Source organism: Mobula hypostoma, chromosome 7, assembly GCF_963921235.1.
Source record: "Mobula hypostoma chromosome 7, sMobHyp1.1, whole genome shotgun sequence".
Lineage (NCBI taxonomy): Eukaryota > Metazoa > Chordata > Chondrichthyes > Myliobatiformes > Myliobatidae > Mobula > Mobula hypostoma.
The window spans coordinates 21,969,716-21,982,153 of record NC_086103.1 but is presented as its reverse complement, the minus strand read 5'-3'; the positions used below and the strand labels follow the sequence as shown (position 1 = coordinate 21,982,153).

The window sequence follows — 12,438 nt, the reverse complement described above, 5'->3', positions numbered from 1 at the left end:
AGGCAACCATAAGGAACAGCTCTCATTCTGTTTCGTTGGTTCACCTGAACTGCCTCGGGTGCTTGGCCTTCCCTGGCATCTCAACACAAAACACCGATCGATTAGTTCCTAACTGCGCTCCGGGATTGGGGACCAGCATACGTGCTTACCTGTCTGGCTCTAGCCCAAACCCCTGTCAGTATATCTCGTCCTGTGCCAGCCGCTACTGTGGACCTGTCTGGTGTTCTGTCTGAATATGCTGATCTTCTTGAGGTCTTCAGCAAGAAATGGGCTACCTTCCTATCTCCACACCAGCCATACTACTGTACCATTGACTTCTTAACATTTGAGACCTCCCCAAGGCTAGCTCTTTGCCCTCTCTCATCCTGAAATAGTGGCCGTGAAATACATCAAGAGGGCTTTGATCTTAGGATTTATCCATCCATCAACCTCTCCAGCAGGGGTCCCTTCTTTTAGTCATAGTCATATTCATACTTTATGGATCCCGGGGGAAATTGGTTTTCATTACAGTTGCACCATAAATAATAAATAGTAATAGAACCATAAATAGTTAAATAGTAATATGTAATTTATGCCAGTAAATTATGAAATGAGTCCAGGACCAGCCTATTGACTCAGGGTGCCTGACCCTCCAAGGGAGGAGTTGTAAAGTTTGATGGCCACAGGCAGGAATGACTTCCTATGACGCTCTGTGCTGCATCTCGGTGGGATGAGTCTCTGGCTGAATGTACCCCTGTGCCCACCCAGTACATTATGTAGTGGATGGGAGACATTGACCAAGATGGCATGCAACTTGGACAGCATCCTCTTTTCACACACCACCGTCAGAGAGTCCAGTTCCATCCCCACAACATCACTGGCCTTACGGATGAGTTTGTTGATTCTGTTGGTGTCTGCTACCCTCAGCCTGTTGCCCCAGCACACAACAGCAAACATGATAGCACTGGCCACCACAGACTCGTAGAACATCCTCAGCATCGTCCGGCAGATGTTAAAGGACCTCAGTCTCCTCAGGAAATAGACACGGCTCTGACCCTTCTTGTACACAGCCTCAGTGTTCTTTGACCAGTCCAGTTTATTGTCAGTTCGTATCCCCAGGTATTTGTAATCCTCCACCACGTCCACACTGACCCCCTGGATGGAAAGAGGGGTCACTGGTACCTTAGCTCTCCTCAGGTCTACCACCATCTCCTTAGTCTTTTCACATTAAGCTGCAGATAATTCCGCTCACACCATGTGACAAAGTTTCCTACCGTAGCCCTGTACTCAGCCTCATCTCCCTTGCTGATGCATCCAACTATGCCAGAATCATCCGAAAACTTCTGAAGATGACAAGACTCTGTGCAGTAGTTGAAGTCTGAGGTGTAAATGGTGAAGAGAAAGGGAGACAAGACAGTCCCCTGTGGAGCCCCAGTGCTGCTGATCACTCTGTCGGACACACAGTGTTGCAAGCACACGTACTGTGGTCTGCCAGTCAGGTAATCAAGGATCCATGACACCAGGGAAGCATCCACCTGCTTCGCTGTCAGCTTCTCCCCCAGCAGTGCAGGGGGGATGGTGTTGAACGCACTGGAGAAGTTAGAAAACATGACCCTCACAGTGCTCGCTGGCTTGTCCAGGTGGGCGTAGACACGGTTCAGCAGGTAGACGATGGCATCCTCAACTCCTAGTCGGGGCTGGTAGGCGAACTGGAGGGGATCTAAGTCTGACCTGACCATAGGTCGGAGCAGCTCCAGAACAAGTCTCTCCAGGTTCTTCATGATGTGGGAGGTCAATGCCACCGGTCTGTAGTCATTGAGGCCGCTGAGGCGCAGCGTCTTCGGCACAGGGACGAGGCAGGACGTCTTCCACAGTACAAGAACCCTTCGGAGCCTCAGGCTCAGGTTGAATACATGGCGAAGTACTCCACATAGCTGAGGGGCACAGGCTTTGAGCACCCTGGTACTGACACCATCCGGTCCTGCAGCCTTGCTTGGGTTGAGACATTTCAGCTGCCTTCTCGCCTGTTCAGGCTGTGAAGCCCACCGTGGTGGTTTCGTGTGGGGAAGGGGTATAGTCATGAGAGCAGGGTGGGGGACTGTGAGGAAGGGTAGGAGGGGAGAGTGGAATATGTGTTTTGAGTAAGAAGGATGGCAAGCTCCATCTCTGTATTGATTACCACTACCCTCTTCCTCTGCTTGCCTCTGCAATCAAAGACCTCCAGTGAACAACCACATTTTCCAAGATATACGAGGAGTGATTGATAAGTTCGTAGCCTAAGGTAGAAGGAGTCAATTTTTGAAAACCTAGCACAGTTATTTTTCCTACATTTACACACTTAGTCTAGTGGTCGTAGAGCATACGGATCCCTTCTTTGTAGAAGTCGGTGTCTTAGACCTCCAGAAAGTGATCCATAGCAGGGGTGATTGATAAGTTCAAGGCCTAAGGTAGAAGGACATGAGTTATTAACTTCAAACTTTCTGAATTTTCACTCAAAAAGTTGAACTGCACGTACATTGTAACAAGAGCTGTATAACTCATCGCCTTCTACCTTAGGCCACAAACTTATCAATCACCCCTGCTGTGGACCACTTCTACAAAGAAGGGATCCGTATGCTCCACGACCGCTGGACTAAGTGTGTACATGTAGGAGGGGACTATGTTGAAAAATAGATGTGCTAGGTTTTCGAAAATTGACTCCTTCTACCTTAGGCCATGAACTTATCAATCAACCCTCATATCTGTGCAATGCTTATAACCTGGTTCGTATCCTAGAAGGGGATGAGTGGAAGACAGCATTCAACACCTCCACTGCTCACTATGAGTTCCTTCTGATGCGTTTTGTCCGGACAGCCCTCCTGCTGCTTTTCAGGCCCTGGTCAACGAGGTGCTCTGGGACATGTGAATCCATTTGTTTTTCTGTATTTGGATGACATTCCTATCTATTCCCGCTCTCATCAAGAAAACGTACAGCATGTCCAGACTGTTTTCAAATGGCTACTCAAGAATAGCCTTCGTGCCAAGCCGGAGAAGTGTGAGTTCCACAAAGACCAGGGCTCATTCTTGGGCTACATCCCCACTCTTTCTGGTGTTCAAATGGACCCACGTAACATTCAGGCAGTCAGCACGGCCCAAACCATCTACGGGCAAACAGATGAGGGGTTGCAAACTTATCTCCTCTTCACCACAAACTTCAGTTTCATTGCAGTCCCCATAAATACACTCACCAAGAAGACCTGTGCAGGATTCCTATGGACAAGTGAAGCAGACCGAGCATTCCCAGCGCTAAAGCAACACTTTGCCGCTACCCCAGCGCTGCAACATCCAGACCCATCCCGCCCATTCAGCATCGAGCTTGATGTATCAGATGTGGGCATTGGAGCTGTATTCGTTAAGCGCTCTTCTGAAGAGAATTGGCTGCACTGCTGTTCTCTTCTTTCCTGTCGCTCGACTCCTGCAGAGTGTAACTATGATGTCAGGAACTGGGAACTTCTGGCTACGAAGGATGGCAATACTGGCTGGAGGGACAGAACACCCCTTTCTGTTATGGTGTTACTGCCATAAGATTTCTGGATGAACAATGAACCTATGAACACTACCTCAATGTACAAACACATGTCTGCAGATGCTGGAATTCCAAACCAACACACAAAACGCTGGAGGAACTCAGCAGGTGAGGCAGTATCTAAGGAAAAGAGTCAACAGTTGATGTTTCGGGCCGAGACTCTTCTTCAGGACTGAGAAGGAAAGGGTTAGGGTACCTGAATAAAATGGTGAGGGTAGGGGAAAGAGTCTGGCTGGAAGGTGATAGGTGAAGCTAGATGGGTGGGAAAGGTCAAGGGCTGGAGAAGGAAGAATCTGATAGGAGAGGAGAGTGGGCCGTAGGAGAAAGTGAAGGAGGAGGGGAACCGGGGGAAGTAATGGGCAGGAGGGAAGAAGTGAAAGGTCAGAGTGGGGAATAGAGGAGGGGAATGGAATTTGCTTAGTGGAAGGAGAAATCAATATTTATGCCATCAGGTTGGAGGGTACCTAGACAGAATGAGGGTGGCCTCTTCTTGACACAAGAGGAGGCCATGGATGGACATGTTGGTATGGGAATGGGAATTGGAATTAAAATTTTTGGCCACCGGGAAGTCCCACTTGTGGCGGATTTTGTGGAGGTGCTCGACGAAGCAGTCCCCCAACTTATGATAGGTCTCACTGGGAGCACAATGGACAACCCCAGCAGATTCGCAGTTGAAGGGCTGCCTCACCCGGAAGGATTGTCTGGGGCCCTGAATGGAGGTGAGGGAGGAGATATATGGGCAGGTGGAGCACTTAGAATTTTATTTATTTATTTAAATCTTACCTCTGCCCCACATTGCGAGGGATTAAAAATCTTTGTGTTATGACTCCGTTGAAATGTATAGACATGTGAATTAAAAGTCTAATGGTTTGTAGAAAGAAGCTGTCCCATAGCCTGTTGGTCCTGGCTTTAATGTCGTGGTAGCGTTTGCCAGACAGAAGCAGCAGAAACAGTTTATGGTTGGGGTGACTGGTGTCCCCAATGATCTTCCAGGCCTTCATTACGCACCTGCTGCTATAAATGTCCTCAATGGTGGGAAGTTCACATCCACAGATGCACCGGGCTGCCCGTACCACTCTCTGCAGTGCCCAGCGATCAAGGTTGGAGCAGTTCCCATACCAAGTGGGGTATAGCCAGTCAGGTTGCTCTCAATGGTGCCCCTGTAGAAGGTCTTGAGGATTTGGGGGCTCATGCCAGACTTCTGCAGTCTCCTGAGGTGGAAGAGAGGCTGTTGTGCTTTTTTGCCACACAGCCAGTATGTACAGTCCAGCTGAGATCTTCGGTGATGTGTATACTAACGAGAAGCTTGAAACTAATCACCCTCTCAACTGCAGTCCCATTGATGTTGATCAGGCCTGTCTCCGTTCCCCCTGCAATCCACAATCAGCTATTCTGTTTTTTGGAAACTGGGGGAGAGGTTGTTATCTTGACACCGCTGTGTCAGGGCGTTAACCTCTCCTCTCTCGTCTGTCTTCTCACCACTAGAAATAAGGCCAATCAATGCTGTTTCATCTGTAAATTTGATCAGCAGGTTGGAGCAGTGTGTGACAGCACAGCCATGGGTGTAAAGAGTGTAGAGAAGGGGACTCTAGACACAACCCTGGGGGCACCTGTATTGAGGGGCAGAGGTGGGGGAGCCCATCCTTACCACCTGTATTGAGGGGCAGAGGTGGGGGAGCCCATCCTTACCACCTGTATTGAGGGGCAGAGATGAGGGAGCCCATCTTTACCACCTGTCTGCGATCCGATAGGAAGTCCAGCTGCACAAGCTGGGGTGTAGACCGTTTTCAGGGATAAGTGCCTGGAGGGAGATTAGTGGGGACGGACAAATAGACAAGGGAATTGCAGAGGGAGCGATCTCTGCAGAAAGCGGAAGAAGGGAAGTAAAGACATGTTGGTGGTAGGATCCCTTTGGAGATGGCGGAATTTGCAGAGAAGAATATGTTGGATGCGAAGGTTGATGGAGTGTAGATAAGGACAAGAGGAACTCTATCACTATTACGACAGTGGGAAGATAGGATAGGCGCAGGTGTACAGGAAATGGAGATGTGAGTGAGGGCAGGATCAATGCTGGATGAAGTGAAACCCCATTCTTTAAAGGAGGACATCTCTGATGTCCAGAAATGGAAAGCTGTGTGCTGGGAACAGATATGGTGAAGGCAGAGAAACTGAGATATACATACACATACACATACACATACACATACACATACATACATACATACATACATACATACATACATACATACACATACACATACACATACACACACACACACACACAATCAGTGGCCACTTTATTAGATACACCTGTACACCTGCTCATTAATGCAATTATCTAATCAGCCAATCATGTTGCAGAAACTCAATACATGAAACTATGCATACATGGTCAAGAGGTTCAGTTGTCGTTTTGACCAATTATCAGAATGGGAAAGAAATGTGATTGAAGTGACTATGACTGTGGAATGATTGCCAGTGCCAAATGGGGTAATTTCATTATCTCAGAAAGTGCTGACCTATTGGGATTTTTTCATTAGAGTTTACAGAGAATGGAGTGAAAAACAAAACAAAGGTATTCAGTAAGCAACAATTCTGTGGGTGAAAATGCCACAGCAACTCAAATAATCATGCATTTCAACAATAGTGTGCAGAAGAGCATCTGTGAAAGGACAATACATTGAGCCATGATGTGGATGGATTACAGCAGCAGAAGGCCACACCAGGTTTAGAAGGGTGTGCCCTGTAAAGTGGCTGCTGGGTGTATGCTTGAAGTCTTCTGCTGCTGTCCTAACTCTTCGTTGGATTGAGGTGCATTGGCTTGTGACAGACCATGTTGTGCTGTGATGTTCTTCACAGACTAATAGCGTTTGGCAAGAGTCCAAAACACGCCCACACATTTCTCACTAAGTTTGAGGGGACGCTCTATTCCTTGGCATTATTTGCTTTTGGCTTTGAATGTTCAGTGTTGCAAACGTTGCAATGTTTTTCATCTCGTTAAACTATCAGAACTGTCATTGTTTTTGTCAGACGTGAAGGTTGCTTTTTGGAAGTTAATTATTATCTCCTTTTGTTCATTTACGACAATTGAGGTTTCAGTCCTTTGTTGTCCTGCACCTATGCAAAGTAGGGGGTCACGAACTCCCGAGACAAGGACCTCAATGATAACAAGGAACACAGGCTATGAGGAGAAGGCAGCTCTGAGAACCACTGGTAGCATTCTGATTTGAAGTGCTAACAAACCAATGAGTTACAGCTTGCTATCTTTGTAAAGAAACACAAGAATTCTGGCTCTCTCTATCTTGTCAAAAGGTAGGACAAGAATTTCATCATATTGAAGGTGGGTGTCTTTTCATCTACGCTTGGAAGATGTGTTTCTTTGGACTTAAGTTATATGAAAGGAATACTTAGGGGTACTTGTTTCTGTTTTGGTTTGAAAGGTATTGCTGGTCTTTGTTATTCCATTTATTCAGTTGGAGGAGAGCAAGTTTTATGGGAATCAGTTTGGGGGTTGGGTTGTTGAAGGCGAAAATACCTTATGTAGAAGATCCAGTCATTATCATGTAGCCAACTGATATTTTTTTCTCCCTCAGTCTGTGTTTATATATGGCTCAAAGTTGGCTGATCTGTAGAATTGTACATCCTAAGAGTCTGGATTAAGAATGGGGTCAGTAGGTCAGTGAGTCTGATCTGTTTTACTGACTATGTTTTTACTAACTTAAATAAATGGCTGGGAAATGAAAAGTACTTCAAATGAGAACACAAAGGATGCATTTTGCTGTACGTTTTGATGTTCTTTCGCTCGTATGCACCAATGTTATATGACGTGAGCCATCATGGGCTTTCCATGACCATGATTATTTTTGGCAAATTTTTCTACTGAAGTAGATAGGGTCCATAGGTAGATAGGGTCATAGAGGAAGCTTTTGGCACATGCTCTTCATAAATCAAAATATTGAGTACAGAGATGGAATGTAATGTTGAAGTTGTATCAGGCACTGGTGAGGCCTAATTTGGAGTATTGTGTGCAGTTTTGGTCACCTACCTACAGGAAAGATTTTAAAAAGATTGAACGAGTAGAGAGAAAATTTGTAAGGAAGTTGCTGGGCCTGAAGGACCTGATTTATAAGGAAAGATTGAGTAGGTTATGACTTTATTCCTTAGGATGTAGAAGATTGAGAGGAGATATGATAGAGGTATACAAAATTATGAGGGGAATAGATAGGGTAAATGTAAGCAGACTTTTCCCACTGAAATTGGGTGGGACCTCAAAAGAGGTCATGGGTTAATTCAGACCATACATGGATACAGCCAAATGAGACTGCATTTCTCTGAAGCCAAAGTGCAAATACATACATGCGTATTCAAAACAACGAGAAAGAGAAAAGAAAGAACATAGTCACGTAAGAAAACACAGTTTTAGTCCAAGGCCCTGAGCAATGTCCTGCTAATTGATGGTTCCTGGCAGTCCAGCCTGTAATTCCACCAATCCAACACTGGAGGGCAGCACTAAAGGGAGCGGCCACCTCAACCGAGCCTGGATGCTATGCTACAATGCAGGCCCAAGGATTGAGGCCTAGTCCTTGTTACAACCAAGGCGACATTACTGCCTCACAACCTGTCTTACCACCAAACATGGGAAGCCAGCCTGCAGCATTAATGTCCCACAGGGTCTTGCGATCACTAAAAAAAATGTCTATGACAGTCTCTTACAGTTTCACTACGTGCCGACCGTGCTAACTTGAAGGCACCAACACCTTTGCCTCGGCGTAGCAGGCAGCAGCACGATCTCCACCCAGGTCAGCTCTTCCAAACCCAATCCATCTCCTCCTGTGGCCCAAAAGCCCGACTCAAATCCCCTGGCTCAACACCCCAACTTATATCTCCCAAATGCACATCTGACCACCCCAGCCCGATGGCACAACATGATTCTGTCGGCCCAGTGGGCTAACACGCCTTCTCTGAACTGCCGGCTGGCTCTTATAACATCCTGGCTGGCTACTCCAAACAATGAGCTGTCCACTGATGCGGTGGATCTGCATCACGTAGTTATTGGAGTCAAGAATGTTCTTACTATGCATAGAAACACATTTAACAAAGAGAAAAACATCTTTTGTTGGCCCCCCGAGAGGTTGCTGCATGTATACATGCCGCCATCTTACTGGAAGTTCTTTACTCTGAGGGTAAAGGATGAAAAGTGAAAAATTTAAGGAGAACGTGAGGGGAAATGCCTTCCCTTGGAGGACTGTGGGAGTGTGGAATAAACTGCCAACTCAAGTGATGCATGCAAGCTCGATTTCAAAGTTTAAGAGTAGTTTGGATAGATGCATGGACAGTAGGGGTATGGAGGGCTGTGGTCCCGGTGTAGGTCGATGAGATTATACAGTTTAAATATTTCAGCATGTAGATGGGCTGAAGATCTTGTTGCTGTGCTGTACTTTTCTTTAACTCTATGACTCTAAGTGGTTTGCTTTTGCCTTTTTCTGAGCAATGTCTTTCTAAGTCGGGTGACCCCTGCCAAGAACAATACTCTTCAGATTGTCTGCCTGGCATCAGTGGTCGCATAGCCATGACCTGTGGTATCCACCAGCTGCTCATACGACCATCCACCACCTGCTCCTATGGCTTCATGTGACCCTGACTGGGGGGCTAAGCAGGTGTGACACCCTACCCAAAGGTGACCTACAGGCTAGTGGAGGGAAGGAGTGCATTACAACTCCTTTGGTCAAGACGCATCTCCACGCTGCCACCGAATATTTTGATGTACACGGGACAGATAAAGCTAACCTTCAATCTCTTTATTAGCAATGGGGGGGGGGAATGGTGGCTGTGATCAGTGGTCAGAGAGAGTAGAGTGGTGGTCAGGATCCTGTGAAGGGAAGGTTTGGTGAATGAATGTATTCATGTTGCCTCATTCAGTCAGGATCTTTTATTTGGACAGACGATAAAATCTTGAGGCCATAAGATACAGGAGCAGAATTAGGCCATTTGACCCATCGAGTCTAGTCCGCCATTCAGTCATGGCTGAGTTATTCAAATCACAAACAAGAGAAAATCTGCAGATGCTGGAAATCCGAGTAACACACATAAAATGCTGGAGGAACTCAGCAGGCCAGGCAGCATCTATGGAAAAGAGTATAGTCGACGTTTCCACCCAAAATGTCGACTGTACTTTTTTCCATAGATGCTGCCTGGCCTGCTGAGTTCCTCCAGCAGTCTGTATGTAGGGATGGGTTATTGTTCTCTCTGAACCTCCATCTCTTTCGCTTCTCCCCATAACCTTTGACGCATTTACTAATCTAGAACCTCTCAACCTTTGCTTTAACTATTCCCAATGAGGAGGCCCCCACTGCTGTATGTGGCAATGAATTCCACAGACTCTGCATCCAAATGTGGTTTGACCAGTGCCTTATATAACATTGGTGTCTGAGGCTCAGGTAGGGTGATCAGACGAGTGCTGTGTGTTTAGATGGGTGTAGAGGTTGATATTGTCGTCTGGGAATGAGCACAGAAGAGTTGATAGGTATAGTCAATCAATTAAAGAGGACCTACTGAGTGAGGTTCTCAGAGCATATCCAGAATTATTTCACTGCAGAAGAAGCACAACTATTAACACTCAGTTAAGCTGAACATATTCAACAAAGGACACCCTATGGAACCTTATGGACTATTTAATTTCAAGCAGTGCTTGCATGGGAGAATATGTCCACAATGGAAAAAGGCTAGAGTCATAGAGTACCATATCAAGTTTCCAAACCAGTGCAAGTCAACCCAAATACAATGATAATCATTCTCCATCACAGGGAAAATTCATTTAGATTCATTTACAGCATGGAAACAAGCCATTCAGCCCATCTGGTCCATGCTGAACCATTTAAACTGCCTAGTCCCAATGATCTGCACCTGAACCATAGGACTCTATAACCTTCCCATTCATGTACCTGTCCAAACTTCTCTTAATTGTTGAAATTGAGCTCGACTTAACATATGACCTCTAGTCATAGTTGCACCTAACCTAGGTGGGAAAAGCCTGTTTGCATTTACCCTATCCATACAACTCATAATTTTGTATACCTCTGTAAATCTCCCCTTAATCTTCTGTGTTCTAGAGTATAAAATCCTAACCTATTCAATCTTCCATTATAACTCAGGTCCTCTAGTCCCAGCAACATCCCTGTAAATTTTCATTTTCCAATTTTTTTCAGTGTTATTGAAATCCAGTTTCAAGGCCAATGAAGTTAAACACTCAGGGTCGTGTTACACCTGATAACAAATGCTATCACATTCTTTCAACTAAATTGTCACTGTTTCTAAAGCAGTAAGAATATTACAATGACAAGGGAATGTATAGGACTGTGCAAAAATCTTAGGCACATTTATGTAGCTAGAATGCCCAAGACATTTGCACAGTACTGTAGTAATTTTATGTACTGCACTGTACTGCTGTCGCAAAAAAAAATTCATGACACATTTGAGTGATGATAAACCTGATTCTGATATAGGTCTCTGTTATAGACTGAATGGGAAGGAGGCAGGGAGAAGGGGATCTTAGTTGTGAGAAAGGGAAGGGAGAGGGGAGGGAGCGGGAAGCACCAGAGAGACATTCTGTGATGATCAATAAACCAATTATTTGGAATCAAATGACCTTGCCTGGTGTCTCAAGGCTGGGTGTGTCTGCACCAGTGCCACAATGCCCCCCTCCCCTCCCCACAGCACCACTGGCACTCTTTCTCTATCTCCTGTCCCACAATGCACCTGCGGCACCCCACCCTTGCCATTCCCAACATCCTTTGCTGCTGCCAGATTTACAAACTTGCTCTCTGCTCCACATTCACCAATACAGTACCGTGCTAAAGTCTGAGGCTCCCTACCTATATGAATGTGCCTATGATTTTTGCACAGTGCTGTAGAGTATTTACAAATCTTTTTAAATTTGTTCAGAAGACACAATGTACTACTTCCAAGATTGTAGACAGATCATATTCTGCATGGAAGTCAGTCAGCAGTGGTGTGCCTCAGGGATCTGTTCTGGGACCCTTACTGTTCGTGATTTTTATAAATGACCTGGATGAGGAAGTGGAGTGATAGGTTAGTAAGTTTTCTGATGACACAAAGGTTGGAGGTGTTGTGGATAGTGTGGAGGGCTGTCAGAGGTTACAACGGGGCATCGATAGGATACAAAAATGGACTGAGAAGTGGCAGATGGAGTTCAACCCAGATAAGTGTGAAGTGGTTCATTTTGGTCGGTCAAGTATAATGGCAGAATATAGTATTAATGGTAAGACTCTTGGCAGTGTGGAGGATCAGAGGGGTCTTGGGGTCCGAGTCCATAGGACACTCAAAGCTGCTGCGCAGGTTGACTCTGTGGTTAAGAAGGCATATGGTGTATTGGTCTTCATCAATCATGGAACTTAATTTAGGAGTCAAGAAGTAATGTTGCAGCTATATAGGACCCTGGTCAGACCCCACTTGGAGTGCTGTGCTCAGTTCTGGTCACCTCACTACAGGAAGGATGTGGAAGCCATTGAATGGGTGCACGGGAGATTTACAAGGATGTTGCCTGGATTGGGGAGCATGCCTTATGTGAATAGGTTGAGTGAACTTGGTCTTTTCTCCTTGGAGTGCTGGAGGATGAGAGGTGACCTGATAGAGGTGTATAAGATGATGAGAGGTATTGATCGTGTGGATAGTCAGAGGCTTTTTCCCAGGGCTGAAATGGTTGCCACAAGAGGATACAGGTTTAAGGTGCTGGGGAGTAGGTACAGAAGAGATGTCAGGAGTAAGTTTTTTACTCGGAGAGTGGTGAGTGCGTGGAATGGGCTGCCGGCAATGGTGGTGGAGGAGGATATGATAGGGTCTTTTAAGAGACTTTTGGATAGGTACATGGAGCTTAG

The 12,438-nt window shown here is 45.9% G+C and overlaps 1 protein-coding gene across 1 annotated transcript in view; it reads left to right on the top strand.

The window, feature by feature from the left end:
• The window catches only part of LOC134349186 (fibroblast growth factor 1-like), a 100,035-nt gene that overhangs the window by 8,704 nt on the left and 78,893 nt on the right, over positions 1 to 12,438 (top strand). The window lies entirely within an intron of this gene.